Source organism: Cupressus sempervirens, chromosome 8 (genome assembly GCF_028749045.1).
Source record: "Cupressus sempervirens isolate cs-2001-9-10 chromosome 8, ASM2874904v1, whole genome shotgun sequence".
NCBI lineage: Eukaryota > Viridiplantae > Streptophyta > Pinopsida > Cupressales > Cupressaceae > Cupressus > Cupressus sempervirens.
The window spans coordinates 696,292,740-696,304,209 of record NC_143125.1 but is presented as its reverse complement, the minus strand read 5'-3'; the positions used below and the strand labels follow the sequence as shown (position 1 = coordinate 696,304,209).

At 33.4% G+C, this 11,470-nt stretch overlaps 1 pseudogene; it reads right to left on the bottom strand.

Moving 5' to 3' along the window:
- Positions 1-930: 930 nt before the first annotated feature.
- Positions 931-11,470, bottom strand: part of LOC149544360 (UDP-glycosyltransferase 74D1-like) — a 28,421-nt pseudogene continuing 17,881 nt past the window's right edge.

Sequence of the window (11,470 nt, the reverse complement as noted above, 5' to 3'; positions counted from 1 at the left end):
TACTTTTTATATTGTACTATAAATTTGTATACAAATTCATTTAACATAATCCCTTCTAAAAGAGATCATTTCTCCTATTTTTGATTCCAAGTGTTCTAAAAAGAAAAAAGAAAGCCACTCAAGATATATAATCTCATTTTTTAATATAGAAATCAAAAGACACTGAATTCTTTATAATGATGCAGTTTTGATTTTTTCTTGAATTTTATCAAAGTAGATATATTGAATGTCATTAAATACTAGCTCATAACATCATACCATACTAAAAATATTTTTATTTAACTCAAAAGAATGACAAAGAAAGTTAATTAACTAAGTTTTGATTTGTAAAGGCACTAAGGTGATGACTCTTTATGACTACTCCATCTACAAACTTGTCCTAGAATGGAATAATAGACAAATTTAAATGGTAAATAATTACATAAAAATCAATACATAAATATTTGTGTTGAATAGAATATATATATATATAAGAAAATATATCAATGAATATAATATTTAATTAGATATTGATGAATAAAGGTATTACAAAATAATTCCAGCTTCCAACTTCATGCATACTAATATACCATTTAATTAAAAACATAACTTTCTAAAAAAAAACAATTGAATGCTATGCATCACTAAGCATTCCACTACAATAGAATATAATGATGTTTTCCTATCCTTGAAGATCATAGAATAGAATGAAGTACTAGTACTACCTGTTTTTTAGTGTAGAGATTCTACCCTTTTTTCCATGCAAGAAACACCTAATGATCATATCATCTCTCTTTCAAAATACAAATTTCTTATGTTCAACATCAGCTACTGGTCGTCTTTATGTCTGATGGCCACCCTTAAACATCCCACGCTAAGTAAGAAATTAAGGATGGAAAAATAAACCAACTTTAACTATTTAATACTTTTAGTCTAGGAATCAAACCGTGATATTTAAGAAATCCAATCAAAGATCTCCTGAATAAACTTCATGAGATTGGCGTCAGAGGAGCCGCCATCACTGCAAGCACTTGTTGCCAACTCCCACCATTGGAGAGCATTGATTCTCATTTGCTTTCCCCCCTCGCTCTCAAATGAAATCCTCAGGCACATCTGAATCTCGTCCCCATCACAATCCCATCTTCCCCTCTCCTCATTCTCAGCCCAGTCTTCCGACCATCCGCCAAACATTTAGCATTCGTGGGCTGATCCGTCTAAATATCCAGAGTGAGAACAGGGACTCCCAAGCTCAAGGAATCCAGTGTAGAATTCCAACCGCAGTAGCTCATAAACACCCCCACAGAGGGATGAGAAAGAACTTCCACCTGGCAACACTAGTCCGCCAGTATGCCCTTTCCGCGGTCTCCTCCAAGAAACCAGCGGGCAGAACTTCCCCAATGTGACCGTGTCCTGGAGGAGGCCAGATTACTCAAAGGAAGTTTTGGTCCGCTGGTTAGCCAAAGCGAGCTCTTTGATCTGCTCAGGGCATATGACCGCAATGCTGCCGAATGAAATGTACAAGACTGACAAATGGAGCTTGTCGTTCAGCCATTCAATGCAGTCTGTTGCTTTCCAAGGATTAGCACCCACCTGTCTGTCCGCTGAACCTGGGGTCATGCAGAGAAGCCGAGGGTATGGAAGGGTCGATTGGGAGGAAAGGGGATGTTAGGGAATTGATGGTTTGAGGCTTAAGCTTGTAGAATGTATTGGTGAGTACCCACGAGGCCTCCTTTGCGCTCTCCTACAACTGGCGAAGATAATGGTTTCGGAAGCCATTTGAATTCATGAATGCTGACGGTAAATCAGACGGTTTCAACACAGCTGGATTATGACGTTTTCAGGCAACTTGTTGTTCATTTCCCGCTCCTCGTCTGTAGAGGAAAACCATAACACCATAAGAATTTTTCCATGTAATGGAAAATGTCTGGCTACAGAATCTCATCCAAAACGGGGGTAAAGAGAGCGAATGAGAAGACCAGAGAACTAAACGAAAAACAGATCTGCTTATTTAAATATTGGAAAGGATTGCTCACTTTTACTCTTTTATGACAATAAGGTTGATAAAAATTTAAATTATGAATACATAAAGAAAAGAAAGCTTAGACTCTTCAATCTTAATAGAATCTCTTTAATCTTTATAGAATCTCTTTAATCTTAATAGAAAAAAAAACGAAAAGAAGGCAAAGCAGGAATTCTAACAGTTGAGAAAGTGAATATAAATGGAGAAGACGGCGGCAGACTGCATCCAGAAGAAGGCAAGTTGAATCCGGAGCTTCTTGGAGACGGGTCAGGCCACCTGAGGAGAGTCAACTCTGGCGTTGAGCCGGCGGATCAAGTGTTTGACTCCCGAGCCGTCCATGTTGTTCTGCATGTGGTTAAACACCGCCGGATTTATATTTGAGTCGACAATGTGCTCATTCTCTGGAATACCGTCAGGAATGTATCGAAAGCGAATGTCCAACTTCAGACGCTGCACAATATACTCCTCAGCCTCCATTATTTTCTCTTTGGTCACGTTGAAGCTTACGAAGGTGATGATCAAACCCTGAAGATTAATGTTGCTGTTCGGTAAAACTGAAATAAGCATGCAACTTCAGCACTAATTGACTCCACTTCAAACTCCACCTCCACTGCTCCATTTCCACCATTTTATAAATGATTTTTAGAATACTTCAGTTTAGGAGTAGTTTAAACAAGAAGCATGCTGTACATATGGCATGCATTAGATGATATTTTTGGATGCATTTTTGTCTAGTCTTAGTTACTTCTTCTCTCATCCTTAATCATAGGCATGGAATAATGCTAAAACTACTGTGAGAACTCTTGATCTATATTTTGATCTATGTGTTAGGGATTAGTTTTACCAATTTTTATTTGAATAAATGTATTAGCTGAATAGCAATTTGTAGTTGGAATAATATATCAATTTTTTTTCTCTGCAATAAAACAAAGCCTTCCTTGTTTTGAATATTATTATTATTTTTTTATTGTGTTGCTGCTGTTGTTTGAATCCTACATTTGGTATCAGAGCTGAAGGTGTTTGGAAGACAGCAGCATGGCTCACAATTTGCAAATCCCAGAGTTTGATGGAGTTGATTACCAATATTGGTCAATCAAGATGAAGACTTTTTTGATTGGGAAAGATTTTTGGGAGATCGTTGAATCTGGATATGAAGAGCCTGCAGATTGGAATACTCTCCAACCTAATGACAGGACATTGAAGAAAGAAGCTGAAAAAAAGAATGCAATGGCATTGTTTCACATTCAGATGGCTCTTGATAAGAGCTTGTTTCCTCGAATTGCTGATGCACAGACAGCAAAAGAGGCCTGGAAGACTCTAAAAGATGCTTACCATGGCAATGATCAGATCAAGGTTGTGAAGCTACAAACCTTGAAAAGAGAATATGAGAACTTGAAGATGAAGGAGACAAAGAGTGTGGGAGATTTCTATGTGAGAGTGAAAGATGTGACTCATAAAATGGCCACTTTGGGTGAATCTATTGCTCAAGAGAAAATAATACAAAAGGTATTGAGATCTCTAACCCCAAGATGGAATATTGTAGTAATTGCCATAGAAGAAAGAAAAAATTTAGCTACCATGGAGTATGATGAATTGGTTGGATCTCTTATATCACATGAGGATAGAATAAGGGACACATCTATCAGTGTTAATGAGAAGGCTTTTGCTTCCCAATTGCAAATTTCAAAGAACGATGGTGCTAGCAGCAGTAGTAACAACAACAAAGGTTCGGGAAGGGGCCAAAATTCGAATTTTTCAAGAGGATCTAGAGGAAGAGGAGGTGCTCAAGGAGGCAGAGGTAGAGGTAGATTTGATAAAAGGAACATCCAATGCTATCATTGCAATAAGTATGGACATTTTAAGAGAGAGTGTAGACTGAAATCAGGTAACAATAGTGCAAATTATGCCCAACAAGATGAGAATCCTTCCTCGGGTAATTTATTTTTGTGTTATGAGAAAGGTGAAAGTACTGTGAATGATGTTTGATATTTGGATTCTGGATGCTCTAACCATATGTTTGGCAACAGAGAAATATTTTCAAAGCTTGATGATAGTTACAGATCCAATATTACCCTTGGTAATAACAATACTGTGGATGTTGCGGCCAAAGGAGCCATGGATGTTCAGACAAAGGAAGGTATGAAAAGTGTTCAAGATATTTATTATACTCCCAAGTTAAAGCATAATTTATTGAGTGTTGGGCAGCTATGTGAGAAGAATTATAGAGTGGTATTTGAGAACATGCACTGTACTATCTATGATAAGAATAAAAAAAATAAAGTGATTACAGTTGTTCCTATGAAAAAGAATAGGATGTTTCCTTTGAAGTTTGGTCAAAATGATAATCAGCTTGTCAATATGGCTTATGAGGATAAAAGTTGGTTGTGGCATCTCAGGTATGGCCATTTAAATTTCAACAGTTTGAAGAATCTAACATCAAATGCATTAGTTCTTGGATTGCCTAAGGTTGAAGAGCATAAAAAGATTTGTGAAGGATGTGCAAAAGGGAAACATTCAAGGGAATCATTTCCAAAAGGCAATGCATGGCAGGCCCAATACCCACTTCAACTTATTCATTCAGATATTTGTGGTCCAATGCAAACACAAAGTTTGGGTAAGTCGTCATATTTCATTACTTTTATTGATGATTACTCACGCATGTGTTGGGTATATTTTTTGAAGACTAAAGATGAAGCCTTTGATACATTCAAGAAGTTTAAAGCTTGTGTAGAGAATGAGAAAGGGAACACAATAAGATGTTTGAGAACAGATCGAGGAGGAGAATTTTGCTCAAATAATTTTCAGAATTTTTGTGAGATGAATGGCATCAAAAGACAACTCACAACTGCATACACACCCCAACAAAATGAAGTGGCTGAAAAGGAGAATCGTACTGTGGTAGAAATGGCAAGGAGCATGTTACAAACCAAGGGTTTGAACAATTCTTATTGGGCTGATTCAGTTGCTATAGCCATATATATTCTCAACAGGAGTCCTACAAGTGCCCTCCACAAGATGACTCCATATGAAGCATGGTATGAGAAAAAGCCTAATGTAAATCATTTTAAAGTTTTTGGTTGTTTGGCTTATGTTCACATCCCTGATCAAAATAGGCAAAAGCTAGATGCTAAAAGTGAATCATGTATTTTTGTGGGCTATAGTGAGGAAAGCAAAGCTTATAGATTATTCAATCCTATTACTAATAAGATTGTTGTTTCAAGAGATGTGATTTTTGATGAAGAGGGAGTTTATAGTCATCAAAAACAACATGTTGGAAAGCCAAAATTAGTTTTGGATGATGATGATATTGCTGATAATGATAATGAACAACCAGCTAATGGTTCTATTTCAAGATCACCAAGCCCACCAAGAAACTCCTCACCAATCCCAAGAGCAAGTCCATCCTCTAGTCCTCCAAGGAAGGTAAAAAGATTGAGTGATATTTATGAGAGGTGTCAAAATCAAGCACATGAAGAAGATCCAATAGGTGAGACAGTAAATTTTGCATTACTTGCTAAAGCTGATTTTGAGCCATCATGTTTTGAAGATGCATGTGCTAATGAGGTATGGTTGCAAGCAATGAATGAAGAGATGGATTCCATTGATAGGAATGAAACATGGGAGCTTGTAGATCTTCCACATAAGAAGAAGAAGATTGGCACAAAATGGGTCTATAAGACCAAGTATAATAGTGATGGGAGTGTTGAAAGACACAAGGCAAGATTGGTTGCTAAAGGTTTCACTCAAAGGTATGGCATTGATTATGAAGAAACTTTTGCACCAGTAGCAAGACAAGAAACTATTAGGATGCTAATCTCTCTTGCAGCTCAAAAGAAATGGAGTATTCATCACATGGATGTGAAAAGTGCTTTCTTGAATGGGTACTTAGAAGAAGAGGTATATGTGGGACAGCCACAAGGTTTTGAGATTCAAGGCAAAGAAGATTATGTCTACAAGTTGAAGAAGGCTTTGTATGGCCTCAAGCAAACACCACGTGCATGGTATGCAAGAATTGATGGATATTTTCAGCAGAATGGCTTTCAAAGAAGTAAGAGTGAACCTACCCTTTACTACAAACAAGAAGGTAATGATATTCTCATTGTGAGTTTGTATGTTGACAATTTGTTATATATGGGTAGTAGTTCAAAGATGAAAGATGAATTTAAAGTTGCTATGATGAATGAGTTTGAGATGAAAGATTTAGGTCTCATGAAGTACTTTCTTGGCATGGAGGTTTATCAAGGTCAAGATGAAATTTTTATTTGTCAAGAAAAGTATGCAAAAGATATGTTGAAAAAATTTGATATGGCTGATTGTAAACCTCTTTCCACTCCAATTGCTCATGGAGTTACATTATGTAGAGATGATGGTGCTAAAATTGTTGATGAGACATTATACAAAAGCATTGTGGGGAGTTTGATGTTTTTAACTCACACAAGGCCTGATATTGCTTATTCAGTTTCATTGGTTTCAAGGTATATGACAAATCCATCAGAAGAACATATGAAGGCAGCCAAGAGAATTTTGAAGTATGTGAAAAGCACGGTAGATTTTGGCATTCACTATTCTTCTAATAAGTTTGAGCTTCTTGGCTTTAGTGATTCAGATTGGGGAGGTTGTTTGGATGACCGAAAATCTACATCTGGTAATTGTTTTTCTTTGGGTTCTAGTTTAATTACATGGAGTTCAAAGAAGAAAAGTATGGTTGCTCTTTCTTCTACAGAAGCGAAATATGTTGCGGTCACTTTAGCTGGCACACAAGCTTTATGACTTAGAAAGCTTCTTGAAGAAATTGGAGAAATACAAATTCAGCCTACTGTGATTTTTTGTGACAACATAAGTGCCATTAAATTGGCCAAGAATCCGGTTCATCATAGCAGGACCAAACACTTTGATTTGAAACAATATTTCATCAGAGATTTGGTACAAAATAAAGCGGTTGAGTTGAAGTACATTAGCACAAAGGAGCAAATCGCAGACATCTTCACAAAGGCAATTGCAAAAGATCATTTTTTGGTACTCAGAGATCGAATTGTTAGTCCTCTCAGCATGAAGGGGGAGTATGAAGATTAATGTTGCTATTCGGTAAAACTGAAATAAGCATGCAACTTCAACACTAATTGACTCCACTTCAAACTCCAGCTCCACTGCTCCATTTCCACCATTCTATAAATGATTTTTAGAATACTTCAGTTTAGGAGTAGTTTAAACAAGAAGCATGCTGTATATATGGCATGCATTAGATGATATTTTTGGATGCATTTTTGTCTAGTCTTAGTTACTTCTTCTCTCATCCTTAATCATAGGCATGGAATAATGCTAAAACTACTATGAGAACTCTTGATCTATATTTTGATCTATGTGTTAGGGATTAGTTTTAACAATTTTTATTTGAATAAATGTATTAGCTGAATAGCAATTTGTAGTTGGAATAATATATCAATTTTTTTTCTCTGCAGTAAAACAGAGCCTTCCTTGTTTTGAATATATATATATTTTTTTATTGTGTTGCTGCTGTTGTTTGAATCCTACAAACCCCTCACGGCCAAACTCTTCGAGAACTGCAACATGCAATTCGTGTGCCCCATTGCAGGGTATGATATTACCACCACGTGCCTAACCTTATTCGTAATATTCCCTCCATTACAACTTATCTTCACTTACAGAGTGAGTGATTCAAATGGATGAGAAGATAATGAAAATGCTTGGCACCGCCAAATCTAATAATTATAATGCTTGGCTCTCATCCACCGACAGCTCGACAGCATAACTCTATGTTTTCTTGCACAAATGTACCTCGTCAGCATCTATCGTCACACCACTCTTTGATACCAGAGAATCGAGATCTTTCTAGCACTTTCTAGGTAAGCTACTAATACATGATTTACATAGGTTTCTTCCCCACACCAAGTGGTCCACTACCCTCATTGGATTCTATTTATTTAAAGTCCGCTAAAAAATATGTAGCTTACAATGTTTTTTACTTATTTTATTATTGAAGTATTTGTGTATTAGTATTAGATCAATTGTGCAATTTTTGAAGTGGTTAAAGAGAATATTTAACAAGTAAAGAGGGGATATGCATGAGACCTCAATTCAAACAATCACTTTTGACCTTGTGTGCATAGGACTAGTTGTAATAGATAGAAACCAAAACAATAGACTACAACTACTCAAGTCACGTACAAAACTTATTAAAGAAATTGTCTAAATCCAATATACCATGTACGAACTTAGAATATGTAAATGTAGTTGTGATAACAGTATACAATTTATGAGTGGAGTATGTAAACTTAGCTGTGATGGTTATCATTAGCCTTTTCCAATTCACTTGATTGATATTTTTGAGTTTTGAATTTTGAATTTTGAAACCTACGAAGTATATATAGGGAAGAAAAACAAAGACACATTTGTACGTATTTTTTTTTTGTAGTTTGTGTACAAATAATTAGTAAATTTGAAATTTGATTTAATGAGTTAACTAGACAAACACTGTACAAAAGAGTTTAATTTTTTTTTTAAATTAAATTAACTATTTATAGCATGAATGAGGTCAATGAAAGACAAATGACATTTTTAAATTAGTGAATTAAACATAGATTATAAGATTGTTGTTCAATTCTTTTGATCACATATACTCATTGATTAAACACAGAACATAAATTGGGTGCATTATAAATGTGCATTAATATTTCTAATGAAACATATTACAAAATATAATTATTCATTAACTTTATTAAATAATGTTTTTCTTGCCAATTTTAAAATATATTTTAAAGTACTAGACATAAATTTAAATCATTTTAACTAGATTCTTTAATCATCTCTATCCCATCTTTTTAACATATTCATTCAACTCAAATATGATTATTTTTATTGATTGATCCATAATATTATGAATAAAAATAATATCATTTATCAAAACCTACACGCTTGCACCTCCTGTGTTGAATACTACAGTGGTGTCTTGCACTAATTACTACTGGCTTGTTTTTGGTGTTTTTTACTCTGAACAATTGTTATATTTTGTAATGAGCAGCCCTACTTTGTAATTGGTTCTTATGTTGTGAACTTGTTGGATTGAGGCCTTGCTTCCCCACTACTCCTTGTTGTACTTTTCCTTTTTGATTAATCTATATATATATATATATATATATATATATATAACTACATGCTTGAATTATAATAAAAATATCATAATACAACATTACTAATGGAAAACACCTCTTACTTATCAATATTGATTACATTTTTAAAAATAAAAAATAAAATAAAAATACATCAAAAAATTAATGTTTGATCAACTTTTAGTAAACAAAGTGTAAAAAAGTCAACTAGTAAATTAAAAAATTACAAATTACATAACAAATACCATAACCAATGTGTAATGTAAAGCCTATAATATATTTCTAATTGCAAATAAAAATTCTAACCCTAATCTTAGATAAATCCAAAAAGATACTTATAATTACAATTATAATCCAAAATCCAAAGCTAACTCTAATATTAAATCTATCTAAAATCTCATATTTCCTATCCTATTAGTAAATAGCAATTGAGCTTTTAGCACCTTCCATTTGATCTACTCCCATCTTTGATGAAAACTTAGAATCACTTGATAAATGAATTCTTAAACCTAATCTTAAAACTTATACTAAAAAAAATTGAATCTTAATTTATATACAATCTAAATGAATCCTTAAACCAAACCATAAAATGTATGATAAACAAAATTAAAGTTTAATCTATATACAATCTAAACAAATTGACCTAATCCTATATTATATAATTAATTTGAAGTACCATAAATATAACTAAACCTTACCTCAAAATAAAAGTCTAATATCAATATAATTAAACCATGATTATACTTCAAACCTAGGTAACAATTTGACCATGTTGAAAGACTAATCTTGATTAAATACTGACCCTCATATAATTGACTAATTCTAGCCCTAATTGAACTATAATCCTAAACATATATAATTGAACTATAGTCTTTGATACTACATAAATAATCTATGTTGCATTCATGCATAATACTCCACTTTTACTCGACATCAAACATATCACTCCTATCAACTTATCATTGTACACAAAAAAATGTGTAATTGCTAGTAGCTATACTATAATATGATTTCCATTAAAAATATAAAATAATATAGAAAATAATCATTTGTATCTACATTTGGCTTTTTCCAAAAAAATCATTTTTTAATGAAATGTCATTTCTACATTATAATTAAAAACTTTAATATTAAAATTACAATTGGTTTCAAAGTGTATTCCATTTGTTAGCTACAAACTTAAATAGATTATTGTTTAGGTGCTGATATAAAAAATCATTATGTGAAAAAATATAGAGTCTAAACATCCTAATGCCAACTATATCCCCAACCCTAATCCTAAACCTAACCCTAAATTTAATCCTACCTCTAACACTAACCCTACCCCTATGACTAACCCTAACCCTAACTCTAACCCTTTTAACCATAACTCTAACTCTAACCATAGTTGTACTCATATACCCATTATCTTTGCAAGTCTTATAGAAAGCTTAACTATAACAATATATATAGTCACAAACCATAATCCTTACCCTACTACAATATGCAAACTTATTATAATATTAAACAACTAAAAGTTTCATCGTAACTCTAATTATAACCCTGTTCCTAATGATAATTGTAACTGTAACTGTAACCCTAACCCTAAGTCTAACTATAACCCTAATTCTAATCCTAACCATAAATCTAAACCTAACCCTAACTCTAACCCTAACCCAACCATAACTCTAATTCTAACCCTAACATAACCCTAACCATAATTCTAACCTTAATTCTATTTCTAACTCTAACTCTAACTCTTCTCCTAATCCTAATGCTAACTATAATTGTTTCCTTGCCCTAACCCTAATTTTAACTTTAGCCTTATCTCTAGTCCTAGTCCTAACCCTAATTTAAATCCTAACTATAACCTTAACTCTAACCCTAACCATAACTCTACTTCTAACTTTTAGGTAATAATAACCTTAAAATAGAAATAAATTCTGATTATGCCAATTAAACACCATATATAAAATAAAAACTAAAATGTTGATGAATAATTTTATATTAACTTTAAATAACTATAATTAAAATTAATTAAGCTTTATACACCAATAATTTTATAGTAACTTTAAACGAATATAATTAATAAATAATAATAATTTGATTCCAACCTAATAAAAAATAAAAAATCTAAGAGCAATTTAATAGAGTAATTGTTCTTGCTAGACACCTATTTTCATTCGACAAGAAAAAAAAAATGCAGAAAAAGTGTGAATGATATGAACCGAGAAGGCTCCAGAAAGTCACAGTTTCTATTATCTTTGGCCGTCTCATCATCTTACATTTCATTTTGCAACTTTCAGCCATTTGTAATGACTCCTTTTCATTATGTTCACCACTTCATTTCAACCCTTGTCGGTGT